At 40.5% G+C, this 16513-nt stretch overlaps 1 protein-coding gene and 2 long non-coding RNA genes across 3 annotated transcripts in view; 1 reads left to right on the forward strand and 2 right to left on the reverse strand.

The window, feature by feature from the left end:
- Positions 1-16513, reverse strand: part of LOC141270499 (uncharacterized) — a 228608-nt gene that overhangs the window by 156433 nt on the left and 55662 nt on the right. The gene's annotated exons all lie outside the window — the stretch shown is intronic.
- Positions 698-14566, forward strand: LOC141270609 (uncharacterized). Its single transcript, XR_012321709.1, has 3 exons — positions 698-782; positions 9178-9282; positions 13540-14566. It is a non-coding gene; the product is annotated as an uncharacterized lncRNA (long non-coding RNA).
- LOC141270607 (uncharacterized) overlaps positions 11582-16513 on the reverse strand; it is a 31754-nt gene continuing 26822 nt past the window's right edge. Inside the window, exon 3 of the long non-coding RNA XR_012321707.1 lies at positions 11582-11685. This is a non-coding gene — a long non-coding RNA (uncharacterized lncRNA). The remainder of the gene's footprint in view (positions 11686-16513) is intronic.

A 16513-nucleotide genomic window follows, 5' to 3' on the forward strand; every position in this document is an offset into this window, starting at 1 on the left:
GGCAAAGTACATTTCTCAGGGTATTTGTATCTGATGCAACTGTCCTAGGCCATTTGGGCTTGTGAAATATACCTTTAAACATTACCTGTCGATTACACAGGATCATAGTCCAAACATTATTTGGATCTGGTTTATTATAAAAAAAATGCTCACAATACCAATTATCTATTCCGATGAGGTGTATGTGAATTAGTAACTAAATATTGACATATGATTGATAATTTTTTGCGTCTTGGACACAACTATCTCTTTTTGTATAGTTGTTATAGTATCCTTAGGTTACCAATTGGGTTATAAGTGGTCACATATATTTTTCTTGTTCATTTATTCATGGTTGTACATCTTATCTGTAGGGCATAACAGGGTCATTGAGGGCTAGCTGTCGTTGAGCGGGGTGCGCCATATCGCTCTTTAGGTTGCCAACCTATGCATCAAAGTAGGGATTCTATCAGGCCAAAATTAGGGTCAGTATCCCAAGTGTCCATATCTGTGACATACTGTACTTGACAAACCAAACACAACTTCTGTCTGTTCTAGCCAGGAAATGCTCTTGATGTTCACTATTTATTTAATGAAGGACAGGATTGACATTAAAATAGTATCCTTGATGTGATTATTTCTGTATATACACTGTTGGGGTTTTTAAGATCACGTATTCTTGATTGTTGTTTTTTCACGGTGGTGCTTTCTTTTTACAGGGTCAGTTATGGGCAGTGCCGGGGCAAGCTAGCATTGAGCGAGGGCGCCACATCATTTCCTAGGGTGCCAACCTCTGAGACAAGGTAAGGTAACCATCAGGCCGAAATTAGGGCCAGTACCCATATCGATCATTTCTATGACCTATCCCTGTTTGATAATTAAAAAAGCCGCCCTTTTTAAGATTTTTCGATTAAAGTTGTTGTATATAGTAGGTGGTTCTTTTTTAGTGTTGTTGAATTCGAAGCCCTACCAAATTCAAGAGGCCCGTTGAGAAAGTCTTGGAGTCATTGAGGAATCTAAGAGCGAGTGGTCTAACCTGATTGTCCAAAACCCAATGAAGAATGGGGATTCTGTAATGATTATCAAAAGCTGAACAAAGTCTCCAAGTTCGATGCATATCTGATGTCGTTTGTCGATGAGCTGATCGAGAGAGTTGGGCCAGCAGGGTACATAACCACCTTGGATCTCTTGTATCTAACAAAGAGATATTTGGCAAATCCCCATGTCACAAGAAGCCAAGGAGAAGACGGCTTTCTCTACGCCCGACGGTTGCTTCCAATATGTCCGGATTCCGTTGGGACTGGATTCTGGCATCCCATAAGAATTAAGCTGTGGCATACCTGGATGATATTGTAATCTTCAACCCAGATTGGGGAAGTCATCTGGGAAAGGTCCAGGTGGTGTTTGATGCTCTCAGGAAGGCAGGGTTCTCTATAAATCAAAAAAAAATGTGCCATCGAGAAAGAGGCCGCCAAATACTTATTTATTTATTTTACTCACTTATATAGCGCCATTAATTCCACAGTGCTTTACAGACATTATGGGCACTGTCCCCATTAGGGCTCACAATCTACATTCCCAACCAGTAAGTTTTTGAAGTGTGGGAGGAAACCGGAGTACCCGGAAGGAAACCCACGCAAACACGGGGAGAACATACACACTCCTTGCAGATGTTGTCTTTGGTGGGATTTGAACCCAGGACCCCAGCACTGCAAGGCTCCAGGGGGAAGGTATGTAAGAAGGCTATAGGACACTAAGTGGATGGGAGATAAACCTGGAATATTGATTTTGTATATATAGGACTAGAATGGGGTTAATCGGCCATGACCGGTAGATTGTGAGCAACTGAAGAGTTGGGAGAGACGGCTGCTCACCATATCTCCACCCCTTTGTATGGTTCACTTTGTAAAATGAGACCTGTTTGTCTCACACATGTCTGTGTGTATGAAGGTGTACAGATCTCCTGGATTCAGTACCTTTGCTAAAGGACTAAAAAGCTGGACTCTAAGCCAGGCGGACTAACCAGCACTATTGTATGGACTTGTTACATTATGTTTCACTTTGTGCCGGACAAAGGCTGTATTTAAGTTTTCCTGTGATGTCGTTTATGAGGACTGAAATAAACCAGCCGGACTTTAACCCCTTAAGCATGGAGCCAATTATGTCCTTAATGACCGGGCCAAATTTTACAATTCTTACCACTGTCACTTTATGAGGTAATTACTCCGGAACGCTACAAGGGATCCCACTGATTCTGAGACTGTTTTTTTTTAATTAAATTTTGTACTTCATGATAGTGGTAAAATTTCTTCAATAAGACTTGCTTTTACTTGTGAAAAAAAAAAAGAAACTTGGAGAAAATTTAGAAAATTTTGCAATTTTCAAACTCTGAATTTTCATTTCAGCCCTTAAATGAGAGAGATATGTCACACAAAATAGTTAATAAATACATTTGCCACATATCTACTTTACATCAAAACAATTTTGGAACCAATTTTTTTTTTTTATTCAGAAGTTATAAGGGTTAAAAGTTGACCAGCGATTTATCATTTTTCCAACAAAATTTACAAAACCATTTTTTTAGGGACCACATCACATATGAAGTGACTTTGAGGGATCTATATGACAGAAATACCCAAAAGTGACAACATTTTAAAAACTGTACCCCTTAAGGAGCTCAAAACCACATTCAAGAAGTTAATTAACCCTTCACGTGCTTCACAGGAACTGGAAGGAAAAAATTAACATTTAACTTTTTTTCACAAAATGTTTACTTCAGACCCAATTTTTTTATTTTCACAAGGGTAACGAGCGAAAATGGACCACAAATTTGTTGAGCAATTTCTCATAAGCATGCCGATATCCCATATGTGGGGGAAAACCACTGATTGGGCGCACGGCAGGGTTTGGAAGGGAAGGAGCACCATTTGAGCATAGATTTTTATACAATAGTTTGTGGGCGACATTTGTGAAGCCCCTAAGGTGCCAGAACAGCACAAAAACCCCAAAAGTGACCCCATTGTAGAAATTACACAACTCAATGAAATCATCTACTCTGCAGTGACTATTATGTAACATCCACGCTATGCTTTATTCCAGAGAATTCCAAATATGCCAGTTTAGTGCCCATAGATTGTGCCCCCAAAAAATGTAGTGCCCCCATACATTTCTCCTGGTGACACACACCCCATAAATTAAATGCGCTCCCCGCTACAATAATGTCAAACATGTGGCCTCTTACTGCGGTTTAGGCACAGTGGGGCTCAGAAGGAGGGGGCATTTGGATTTGGGAGTGCAGAATTCACTGGATTTTAATTGAGGGGGTGGGAGCCATGTCGCTTTTCCAGGGTCTTTTTCTACCAGTAACGTGGGACCCCCTATAGTCTAAGTGACAGATGATGGACCTGAGAGGGAGCTGGTTTTGTGTGGGATAAATTAGGGTTTTTATTGGTAACATTTTGGGGTACATCATTTTTGATTGCTTCCAGAATAAGACAGAATCGCAAGTCTATGCTGAGCACTTACAACAGGGTTTCCGTGTAAATCCCACAAAAATGAAATTCAGACGAAACCCCCAACGGAACCACCCTCCACAAAGAGGCAGAGGGAGACACTTTGGAGTCCGTTTGATGTCTGCTCCGGTGGTCTCCATCTTTTTAGGCACACAGAGATCTGTGGTTGTCCACACTTGTGCGCTAAAAAAAACAACTAAAATAATGGTACAGCACCGGAACAGAGATGAGTCCAAAGGGACTCCATCGGCCTCATAAGTGAGTGGCTCCATCTGGGTTTTTTGCCTGAATTGCGGTTTTGGTAAATTTACATGGAAACCCCAATATAAGCGCTCAGCGGAGAGCGCAGGATAAACGTGAGCCGAACCTTATTCCGATTTTTTTGGAGACAGAATGAAGAAATAGACAACAGTACCAGAATAGTTCTTATTTTTGTTTTTTCAGGGTTCACAGTGCGGTATGAGTGATAAGGCGGATTTATTCTTCCGGTTGGTGCGATTACAGTGATACCAGATTTATATGGGCTTTGTTAGGTTTTGTTGCCATCACACAGTAAAAATGCTTTTTTCTAATAAAAAGTAGTTATTTACGTCACCATATTCTAAGAGCTGTAACTTTTTTACTTTTTGATGAACAGAGCTGTATGATGGCTTCTTTTTTGCAGGACGAGTTGCAGATTTTTTTCGTACCATTTTGGGGAACATAGTAATTTTTGATCACTTTTTATTCAGATTTTTCAGACACAGAATGTACAAAAAACAGCAATTCAGTTATTGTTTTTATTTTTTGCGCCGTGCAGAAAAAGTGATAAGACCGATATGTTCGTCGGACCGGTACAATTGCAGCGATACCAGATTTATATTGGGTTTTTTTGTGTTTAGCTATTTTTACAGACTAAAAACAGTATTTTACAAAAAAAGAACTTGATTTTGCATCGTCACATTCTGAGAGCTGTACATTTTTTATTTTTTTGCCAAATGAGCCATATTATGGCTTGTTTTTTTGCGGGACAGTTTGGTGTTTTTATTTATATAATTGTTTTTTACATACGACTTTTTGATCGCTTTTTATTCACTTTTTTGGTGAGTCAGTATGATGAAAGCGTCATTTTTGGCGTATTTTTTATTTATGTTTTTACGGCATTCGCCAAACAGACTAAATTATGCGACAGTTTTATAGAGCGGGTCATTCTGGACGCGGTTATACTAATTATGTGTACATTTTGTGTCTCTTTTTGTTTTGTCACAAACGCTGCGTTTTGAGCAGCGAAACGGATTTTAGTGATTTGTGTGCACATTGGGTGTTTTTTTTTCACTTTTTCACCAAGTCCCACTATGGGACATGTGTGATTTTCACTTTGATTGCTGGTCTCATACACTGCAGTACCTCTGTACTGGCACCCGCAGGAATCGCCGCAGGGCGGCGCTATACTCCTATTCCACAGCGACCCTTAATGACCACCGTAAAAGTGTGTTACAGTGGTCGTTAAGGGGTTAAATAGAAACAGTTCCAGTGATACCTCAGATCGCTCCCAAGTGAGGTCTCTCCCACCAGTCCAGGTCTTACAAGTGGCCCATGTCCACAGTTTTCATTTAAACCTGCAGTAAAGGTTTGAGCTGTCAGTTTTTAGTTTGCAAGCTTGATAGTAGGAGCTCTCTGTAGCACAGGTCCCTGTGTGAGACTGAACACAGACCAGAGCCACGGAAAACAAAGCCACGGATACACCCACGGGATATACGGTGATGTCGTCGCCGACGGAGTGTTAAGGACTGTTTGGATGATCCGGTTGTGATCCAGAGGATAACGTTTGCATTTTCGTTGTACGTAGCCAAAATAAAGACTTTTAAGTTGGAGTAATCTGGGTCACTGCCTCTTTACCACACTGTGCAAACACCGCTGCATTACATTACCTACCGCTGCTCTCTATGGTGTCCAACGCCGTTCTGTCTTCTTCTCAGTGACATCACCACAATTGATACTAGTCAGTTCATGCTATACTCAACATGTGAGCTCGAAGTTCTCTTTGAAGAACAATTTTAAGGCTGGTCACATGCTGCTCAAAAGCTGTCTGCTTCTCTGAGAGCTCCAGTGTGGTTAAATTCCCTTGGGGAGAAGTTGCTGCTGCACAACAAAATAATGCCAAAGGGTCAAATTAAAGAAAGAGCTCAGATCCCAACCCTCGCTAAGATTTCTGGTGTCCAAATTACCAGGTCATAATCTCTTCAAAAAACCAAATGGGGAGTTCAGAATGTATCACAAACCTCAAAAGTCTAAACAGACACCTTGTTTGTAAGAAATTAAAAATGTAAACTATAAAGTCTACAGTAGACCTTCTTTTTCAGGACTGATGTAGCAGATATAAAGAATGCATATTACCAAGAACTAATTCACAAGGACTATAAAAGATTCCTTGGAGCAGTAACATTATTCAAGGGAAAAATATCTCATTTCTAGTATCGGGACCCACCATTTAGAATTTATCTACCCTTTGGATCATCATCAAGATCATGGCAGAGATGGCAGCTCATAACTGAGAAAAGGATATTCTCTTCATTGCTTACTTGGACCATTTGTTGATTGTAGCTCCAACAGAAGTGAAGGTTCAGGGACAACAGAAAAATTGGGTCAAAGTAGAGCAAGTAGTGAAGATCATGACTCATCTAGGCTGGATTATTTCCCAAAATCCAGTCTGATTCCACTTTAAAGTCTGTTATTCCTGGGGATTGTTCTGGACTTGAGACTCATGAAATGTTTTCTTCCTCTTGACAAAATTCACAAAGCTTCCCTAACAATAAGGAGAAACAATAACTGTGGAGGTAGATGCGTACAATAGTGTAAATCCCTAATATAGGAGGTGGACCATACAATAGGGTTGGCTCACTTGGGGTGGTTGTGTACAGACACAAGCATTGTAAAGGTTTAAATAACCAACTGCTGCTGCTGCTGCCTCGTGGCTGGGGGAGGAATCCACCAGATGGAAGCTTTCTGAAATAGGATAAAAATCAAGTTTAAAATCAGCTGCGCTGCTGGAAAAGAAGTCTCTTGCTGCGATATTCCTTGAAGGTTCTTTATTATCCAACCCAAGAATACCCTGAGATACTCCGTAATAAAATCAATAAAGGGGTAGCATTAGGCAGAATTGATGGACCATTTCAATCACTGTCATTTTGGAAATTTAGAGTTTCACCATTGGGCGCAGTTCCAAAAAAAGAACTTTGTACGTTCCGACTTACACACCATTTATCCCACCCTAAGGGTGACTCTGGTAATGATGGGATCTCCCTCAAGGATGCCTCAGTATTGTACGTCTCCTTCGACAGGGCAGTCACGTTAATCCCGTAGGCTAGGGCCGGGGCTCTTTTAGCAAAATCTGATATTGAGTCCACCTTTTCATTCTGATTGTTTTCATCTCTTGGGCTGTCAGGTTGATGATGGTTATAATTTTGATACGTGCCTCACAATGAGTTGTTCAATTTCATGTTAGTATTTTGAACTTTTTAGTTCCTTCCTGGATTAGGCTGTTAGATTCGAGATTGGTAATAGGTCCCTTACCCATTATTTGGATGATTTTTTATTTGTGGGTCCAAAAGATTTGGTATTATTCCAACAGTTATTAGATTATTTCAAAATCATTACTCAATGTTTCGGTGTCTTTTTATCTTCAGAAAAATCTATTGGCCCTTGTTACCACCCTGTCTTTCTTGAGAATTGAGATAGACAATGTGGCAATGGATTTCCATTTACCATTAGAGAAAATTGAGAAGTTTATGCACAAGATCAAGGGTTTTTGTTCTGTTAAAGTTACACTATGACAAATACAATCATTACTAGGGTTGCTGGATTTCTGCCTGCCATATCATGGCAGTAAGTAGGGTTTTTTCATGGCCCTTGTGATTGGCAACAAGAGGGGCATCTCTTCCCCGCCATAGAATTTGGATAACCAGATCTTTGCAGGTGCACGTAGAGGCTTGGAAAAGCTTCTCAATTTTTTTTTAATGCTCTTTTTTCATGTCTCCTGAGGTCTCTAACCAGGAGCTTAATTTATTTTCTGATGCAGAAGGTTCAACATATTTTGGTACAATCCTTGGTAATCAAGGTTTTTGTAAAAAACTTACTTTGTTAAAAATTTTTCCTATTTTTGCAGCGGTAGAAGTATGGGGTGGCTATCTGGCCAATAAAAACGTGTGTGTTTTGGGGAGAAAACCTAATTGTGGCCCATTGCATAAATTGTTTATCTTCATCTTCACTTCCGATACTCAGCCTTCTTCGCCACCTAGCACTGATGTGTTTATGCAGAAATTTCTGGTTTAGAGCCAGTCACATTCCTGAAATTAATAATAGTATTGCTGATGCATTATCAAGCTTTAATTGGCAGGTTTTCAGAGAGCTTCTCCCTAATACCTATCAGGTGGGCTTGCCTTGCCCGTCTTCCCTATGGGACCTAGTAGAGAACAGTGGATGCCATTAGTTCGATCCTCAGTTGCACCCTCAACATGGCAATCTTATGGTAAGTCCATAATTGCTGCCAGTCCAAACTTGAATTAACAATCTAGTTTTTTTTTTTGCAACTATACAATAAGTGGGATTCAGGGTTTTCTGCCCAACTGCGTTTATCTGGTTTGGCTTTTTATTTTCAACTATTAGGACGGCGGAATATTACAAAGGTATTTACTGTTAGATAGGCTTCAAAAGGTGGAAAAGGTCTCAACCTAGCAAGGAACGCAGAGAATCTACGAGTACTGGGTAGTATGATTTCCCTTAAGCCATTGGTTTGTTTTTCCCATTTTGAGTCATGTCTCTTGTCTGCTGTGTTCGCAATTTTTTTGGCACCTTACATATTAGTGAATTGATTCCAAGTTCAAAAATAGGTCAGTGGGTGGCGTACTATTTGGCGACGTGGTCATTGGGGATAATGCGATACATCTCCATATTCACATATCAAAAAGAGACCCAGCGGGGAGGGGCACTTGGGTTCCCTTACACTCATTTTCACGTTCATTTTGTCCAGTTAAATTAATTGGCAACTATTTAAGTTGTAGATGTGGCGGCAAATTCTTCTTGTCACATATGGATGGTTCCCCCTTAATGAAATTTCAATTCTAGGTGATTTATCTTAAATGTTTAGAAGCTGTGGGAGTTCGACAACATGATTATAGTATACATTGTAATGCTAGTGGATCGTGAACCACCTGTGCCTCTAGCCAGGCTTACCCTGGAGGAGCGTAACTAAACAGGTACCTGGTTTTCACTGGAGCCTCTGATGGTGAGGTCAGGCTTGTGCAGCAGGTAGCTGCCAGGTACCACTCCAGGGCAGTTTCCGGAACAGTAGCAATTGACCCCAAAGGTCAGGGACGCTGGTTCGGCAAGTGTCCCAGGCAGCACAGGACTGGTGCCCATACAGAGTCTGCAGCTTCTGGATAGCAGATGGGACACCCACTGGTACTGGTATAGACTATGCGGTTTTTGGATAGCAGATGGGTCCGGTATCAAGGCGGGTTACAGACTAGGCAATACAATATAGAGAACTGGCAAAATGGGCAAGGGAACCTAAAAACAGGCAGGCAAGAAATAACTGACTTTGCACTAATGTTACTCAGGCAGCTCCCAACAGGTGGCGGTGCCGTACGTACTGTTTCCCAGATTTTGACTGGTGAATGTTTAGGAAAGTGCACACTTTCTCTTTTAGAGACAAGAAGAGCACCCTAAGCGCTCCGCCATGGGACGTGTCTGGCATGTGCAGACCCTGGGATGCTGGAGCCGGAGCAGGAGGTGCAGACGGATGGCCTGGACGGTGAGTAAGTTTGCGTCCTTGCAGGGATGGAAGCTTGCGCGGTCTCTCTGGGATGAATATATCCCTATCTCCAAATAAAAAAGACAGCCGCTGAGATATATAATCAAAGGAAAGGGAATTGTGATAATCTATATATTTTCAATAAAAATATTCTGTTTCAGTACATTCATTTTTCAGAAGGCATTGATGTACATGTACAATAATGAGTAGAACACAGTATTGATTCATCAAATATATTTATATGTACCATGGAGGATGTTTGAATATTAGGAAGTATATGCTAAAACCTCTAAATGTGACAAATTTGGAACGGATACTGAATAATCATTGAACAGAGGTGTTCTGCTGAAAAATATAATGGTAAGGGTTAATTTCATATGGGAGAAAATAATTTTTTAAAAGATGAATGTTAATGGTAAAAATGTATGGTGTGACCTTGCAATCGGATAATAGCAAAGGTTATATGGCTAAACTGTCCATATTCAATACACAAATAGATATACTGTATTTTAGGCATTGAGTCAAATTGTAGTAGGGCAATTATACACTTATATTTATCCATGAGTTATTATTATGCTAATATACACTTGATTAAATATTAAAAGAAAAGGATAAATGTAGGGATTTGTTTCAATATCTAAAAAACAGTCTACTATTGTTTGGGTGTTTCTTCTCTAACGAGGTGCTCACATAGCTACGAGTATGTGTGCACGATCAGAGGTTTGTACCAGCTGTTTGCAATAATTAATGTGATCTCAGCATGCGGTGGGAACTCCACCTCCTACCAAGTAAAATGGGGTATATAAAGGTTGTATATTGCACAGTTCCATATGCACCCAATGAAGGCTCCTTGGGAGCAGAAAAGAGTTGTGCGATAATTCTAAAAATCTCCGTGATTGTACTATTTTTAAATAAAAACACTATTTTTTATTCGATACCGAGATTTGTAACCTGAATGCTAATCAAGCGGTTCCATTTGAATCTCTCTGTGGGGATCTCCACTTACCATTCACGGGAGAACCTCCGGAAATTTCCTGCTTCCTGTTCAGTAAGTTGGAAGGCGGGGATAGTGAAGCTGGCGCTGATTGGGCGCAGGGCTCGTGTGAAGTAACAATCTCACATGAGCCCCGGGAACGTGATTGACAGCACCACTGGAATGGTGCAGGAACGGAAAGGGAAAGTGAGTATGAGTATTTTTATTTTAACAAGGTCAAACACGAGGAATTACAAAAGGGTTTTCCTAATATTGGACAACCCCTTTAAAAAGATACAATTTTCAGTTAAAATATTTCCAACATTCTGAACATGAAAAAGGTTTCTCCACTGTGTGAGTTCTCTGACGTTTATTAAGAGTTGATTTCCATGTAAAACATTTCCAACATTATAAACAAGAAAAAGGCTTCTCCAATGTGTGAATTCTTTGATGACTAAGAAGAGATGATTTCTTCACAAAACAATTTCCACAATCCGAACATGAAAAAGGCTTCTCCCCTGTATGGGTTCTCTGATGTTTATTAAGATGTGATTTCTGTACAAAACATTTCCCACATTCTGAACATGAAAAAGGCTTCTCCCCTGTGTGAGTTCTCTGATGTTGATTAAGATGTGATATCTGTACAAAACATTTCCCACATTCTGTACATGAAAAAGGCTTCTCCCCTGTGTGAGTTCTCTGGTGCTTAACAAAATTTGATTTATGGTTAAAACATTTCCCACATTCTGAACATGAAAAAGGCTTCTCCCCTGTGTGAGCTCTCAGGTGGCTATCAAGAGGCGCTTTCTGGTTAAAACATTTTCCACATTCTGAACATGAAAAAGGCTTCTCCCCTGTGTGGGTTCTCAGGTGGCTATCAAGAGGTGCTTTCTGGTTAAAACATTTTCCACATTCTGAACATGAAAAAGGCTTCTCCCCTGTGTGAATTCTCTGGTGCCTAAAAAAATCTGATTTATGGTTAAAACATTTCCCACATTCTGAACACGGAAAAGGCTTCTCACCTGTGTGAGTTCTCTGGTGACTAACAAGATTTGATTTCCCTTTAAAACATTTCCCACACATGGAGCAAGAAAATCTATTCTGCGCTGTGTGAATTTTTTCAAGTTTAAGAAAAGACTTTTTGAGTGGAAAACTATTTCCATATTCTGAACGTGAAAATGACTTTTTTGCTTTAGGGACAGTTTGTTTTATAATGCTTATTTTGTGACTTAGATTTTCCTTAGTAGTCGGTAATGAATCAGAAAACAGGAGCTGTTTCCAAGGATCAGATGACAGATCTTTGCTGTGAAGGAATAATGGTATATCTGGAGTAATGGCATTCACTTCAATTGTATCCTGTGGGATCTCAAGATCATCTGATTTAAAAATTGAAGATGTCAGTTGTCCCTCTGATCTCCTGGTACAGTCATCTGCCAAAAAAATAACCAGATATTATTGTTTAAGCAATTATTCTCGAGTTTTATATACTTGAATATTTCTACTTAAAATTGTCTGTAAAAATGGTAGGTTATGTAAAAACTGTTAATTATTCTCCAAGACAATGACAGTTTACAGTCCAATAGAAAACCTCATAGTAGTGGAACGTGGTGTTCAACTCTTTGTTCATTCTGAATCCCAAATATGGCATAAAAAGTAACCAAAAAATGTTATGTGGGTGAAAATAATAAAAACTTTGTCATCTCACAAAAAACAAGCCCCCCACTCAGGTCCATCATCTGTCAATGAAATAAGAGAGGTTTCCACATTATTTGTGTCTCAAAGGTTCTTGAAAACCAACATGGCTTCCACAAACCAATCCAGCAATATCCGCTTTCCCAAAGTCAAATCTCTCCCTTGCTTCTGAGCCTTGCAATGACCAAATCACATTTAGCATCCATGTATTTGGTATTACTATATTACGACAGTGAGAAGAACCCACTTAATTTACTGTGTGTTTGTCTACTGGAGCACAATCTGGGCACTATATGTTGGGTAATAAAATGGCATATTTGGAATTTTCACTCTCCAACATTCACTACTCCTATAGATTAATTCAATAAGGGTTATAATTTCCAAAATGTAGTAACTTTATGTGGATTTTTACAGCTCTGGTTTTCTGCCATTTAGTCATATTAAGGATTCTGTAAATGGTGTGTATCTTCTCTTCTGGGATCTGCTCCTGTGACATCTGCTTCTGTCACCAGGCGCCGCCTTATTCATTCTGCAGATGGCGCTGTTGATAGAAAAGATGTCGGAACCAGAAGCTCTGGGCGCTGCATGTTCTGTCCAGCCTGGAGCTGTAGTATCCACTTTGGCAGTATGGATGTGTGCTGTCCTGCTGGAGTACTCAGCTCCCTGCTTCTTGAAAATTGAAAAGCATCACACCCTAACAAAGCTTGGAGCATATTGCAGAGGCTGCCAGATACAGCCTTGTTTTCCTCTGGTTTAGTCCTCTGTGCTCAGCTCCCGGCTTGTGTATTTGTTTCCTGTTGTGATCCAGATCTCTTTACTGACTACTATTGTGGCTTCTGATTTTGTATTTTTTCTGCCCTCCTGGTTCTGAAAAGGCTAAATGACTATTCTTCTTGACATCTCACACAACAGAAAAGAATGTAACACCGTGGCACAAGGCTAGGAGTCTCTGTGTAAGTCCAGATCCATGTATATGGGTTAAAGGATGAAGGCTAAGGCAATCCCTGGGATCTGGAAAGCAAAGTAAATAGCGCCAAGCCAGATCATAGTAACCATCTTTTCAGCTGCCAGGTGACCACAACCAGAGCCCCAGTACATTGTATCTGCAAACTATTTCAGAAAAATCTACAATGCAACAGGTAAATGGTGCACCTTCCCTTCAAAACCCTGCCATGTTCCCACACAGTAGTGTACAACCATATATAGGGATTCAGATTCATATAGGAAGTCAGATTCAGAAGAAGTTGGAAAATAATTTGTAAGGTCCATCTGTTTGTTATTAGCCTTTGTGAAAATGAAATAAATTGGGGCTACATCAACATTTTAAAGAAAAATAATAATTTTTGCATTCCGCTTTGTGTGAATTCTTGTATGTGGTTTTTGATGCTATATAAAACTCAATTTTCTAGGACTCTCAAGAGTCATTTCAAAAACGATTTGTTACCCAAAAAAGAGGTTTTGTAAATTTAACTGAACATATAACCACTTGTTTATGTGTTAGTTTTCAACATTTGCTGGTCCAAATATTTTGCATATTTTGTCATGGGTGGTCGAATTTTGGCTAAAATTGTATTTATTTTTTGTGTTCTTAGGTTAAAACATGGCAAAGACCAAGCCAAATTTATCACCAGATGTCAGGAAGAGTGAAGTCTGAGAGTGAAGTCAGGCAAAAGCCAAAAAGAGGCAGATATGGAATTCTACTGTTCTCAGAGTCAAGTGTCACATATAGTAAATGTAATGCAGCGGCTTGCAGCATTACTGTAATAGTCCAGGGTGTTCTGGCTGACCATGTACCTCTCCCTCAGAGGGACTGATCACATGACTGTGACATCAGTACAGGTTCTGTGTGCACTGAAGGACTGATCACATGACTGTGACATCATTGCAGGCCCTGTGTGCACTGAAGGATATATAAACCCTGGTGCTTTTGAAACAGGGTGTGAAAGGTGTGAGACCTGTTCCTCGTGTGTGGGACACCGTTAGCCTGGAGAGGCTTAGTGAGGCCTAGAGAGGCCTGGTGAAGCCTGGTGAAACCTGAAAGACAGAGGCTGGATCCCTGTGTGTAAGAGATGCCAGTAGCCTTGGAGGGCAAGAGGCTTGGAAGACAAGAGTCCTGAAAGGCAGAGGCTGGATCCCTGTGTGTGTAACAGATGCCAGTAGCCTTGGAAGGTACGAGGGCTGGAGACCCCCATCTGGGAAGCCGTAAAGCCACAGCTGTGGCAGAACAAAACTGATGGAAACCGCTAGACCTGGCGAAAGGTAAAAGCGGTGCGTTATATGGACATTGATATAGTTACTTTGCTGAAGGCTGTAACTGGAGCCAAGTGGGCCTGTCAGCCACTTGAAAGGCTCTTGGATATTATGTGTGTATACATGCCGGTGAGCCACTGAGATGGACTATGTTATAAGCAGTTATGAAGTGTAATAAACTGCTGAATTTCATGTTACTGGAAAATGTTGCATGTGTGCTTTAATTGACCCGGTGAAGCGAGTGTCCCCCAGCGTGATGACTAGCGCTGCCTTACATAAAGAAAGAAAAAGAAGGTTATGGAAAAGCTGACAAACCTAGAAGTGGACCATGGAAAACTTCCTCCAGAATTGATCACATTATTAAGAAAAAGTCAGAACGAAGAATATGAGGTCAAAGGGAGTTGCCAAGCTGTGGTGCGACATCTAAGGGCAGTAGAGTTGAATGCACGAGTTCCAGTCAAAAAACCTTTCATCTCTGCAAAGAACTCAAAAGGTCCGACTTCAGTTTTTCAAAGAACACAGCTAATGGAAAGAGACAGATTGGTCTACGTTGTTGTGGTCAGATGAATCCAAGTTCAATCTGTCTGGTAGTGATGACAAGCACTATATATACTGCCCAATTGGAAAATGTAATGATGTAAGGTACCAAAAACCTACAGTGAAACATGGTGATGCCAATGTCATGGTTTGGAGCTGCTTCTCTGCATCTGCCATTGGCCTTCGCCATAGAATTGATGGAAATATGAATGCTGCCATGTACAAGGATATACTGGAGAATGTAATGCTGCCACATGGTAAAACCAAAGTAGGTAGGGGATGGAGATTCCAGCAATACAATGATCCTAAACACACATCCAATTTAGTCAAAAATTGGTTAGCAAATAAAAATGTTCGACTGTTGCAATGGCCAAGCCAGTCACCTGATTTATACCATATAGAGCACTTTTGGGATGAGTTAGGGCAATGAGTTGGGGCCTGTACCCATAGCAATAAAGATGGATAGTTTGCAGATTTGCAAATGGAATGGAGCACGATCCCTCAAGATGACTTGAATACCCGAGTGGCTTCAATGCCCCGTCGGTGTGCTGCAGTAATTAAAGTAAGAGGCTATGCTAAAAAATACTAAGTTATGGCATTGTAAACCATGAATTACTCTCTATGTTGTGATCAATAAATAGTATATGCAAAACTTTTGCCATACAATTTTCTTTAATGAAATGACCATACCTATATTCAATAGCATTTTGGTTAAAACTAAGGTCTTGCATGATGAGAACTTCATGCACTTTCAATTCATCACCAGGGAAATGGCATCACAGCAACCAGACAGAAGTAATCACACTTTAAAAAAAAAAGCAAAACTTTTGGCCGTTACTCACTCAAGCTTATTCTTGTGAGAAGAGAAAATTGAGAACCACCACCAACCATAAGCCAGAGCGAGGGAAAAATAGGGGTGCTGTCATGGGTTTCCGGAAAATCAAATTACCAGTAAGTAATTAGCATTTTTCGCCTCACCCATGACAGCACCTGAGAGACAATAACCAAGGAATCCTCTGATAGAGAGAGAGCACCCCTGTAAGATCTTACACCTGAAGAAAGATCCCAAGAATATCCTAGTTCAACAGATAGTATTTCTGCTGGCAGCAGACCATTCAGGATACTCTGAAAGTGTGTTGACAACAGAACAAAGCATTAATTAGCTCTAAACAGGTACAGATATGATATGCTTTGTGGAATCAGGAATATACACTGCTCAAAAAAAATAAAGGGAACACTCAAATAACACATCCTAGATCTGAATGAATGAAATATTCTCATTGAATGCTTTGTTCTGTACAAAGTTGAATGTACTGACAACAAAATCACACAAAAATCATCAATGGAAATCAAATTTATTAACCAATGGAGGCCTGGATTTGGAGTCACCCACAAAATTAAAGTGGAAAAACACACTACGGCTGATCCAACTTTGATGCAATGTCCTTAAAACAAGTCAAAAAGAGGTTCAGTATTGTGTGTGGCCTCCATATGCCTGTATGACCTCCCTACAACGCCTGGGCATGCTCCTGATGAGGTTGCGGATGGTCTCCTGTGGGATCTCCTCCCAGACCTGGACTAAAGCTTGTGCTCAATCAGATTTAGGTCTGGAGAACGGGCGGGCCAGTCCATAGCTTCAATGCCTCCATCTTGCAGGAACTGCTGACACACTCCAGCCACATGAGGTCTGGCATTGTCCTGCATTAGGAGGAACCCAGGGCCAACCGCACCAGCATATCGTCTCACAAGGGGTCTGAGGATCTCATCTCGGTACCTAAT

The sequence above is a fragment of the Phyllobates terribilis genome, unplaced genomic scaffold, assembly GCF_046119375.1.
Source record: "Phyllobates terribilis strain yellow unplaced genomic scaffold, ASM4611937v1 Scaffold_5__5_contigs__length_657084704, whole genome shotgun sequence".
Taxonomy (NCBI): Eukaryota; Metazoa; Chordata; class Amphibia; order Anura; family Dendrobatidae; genus Phyllobates; species Phyllobates terribilis.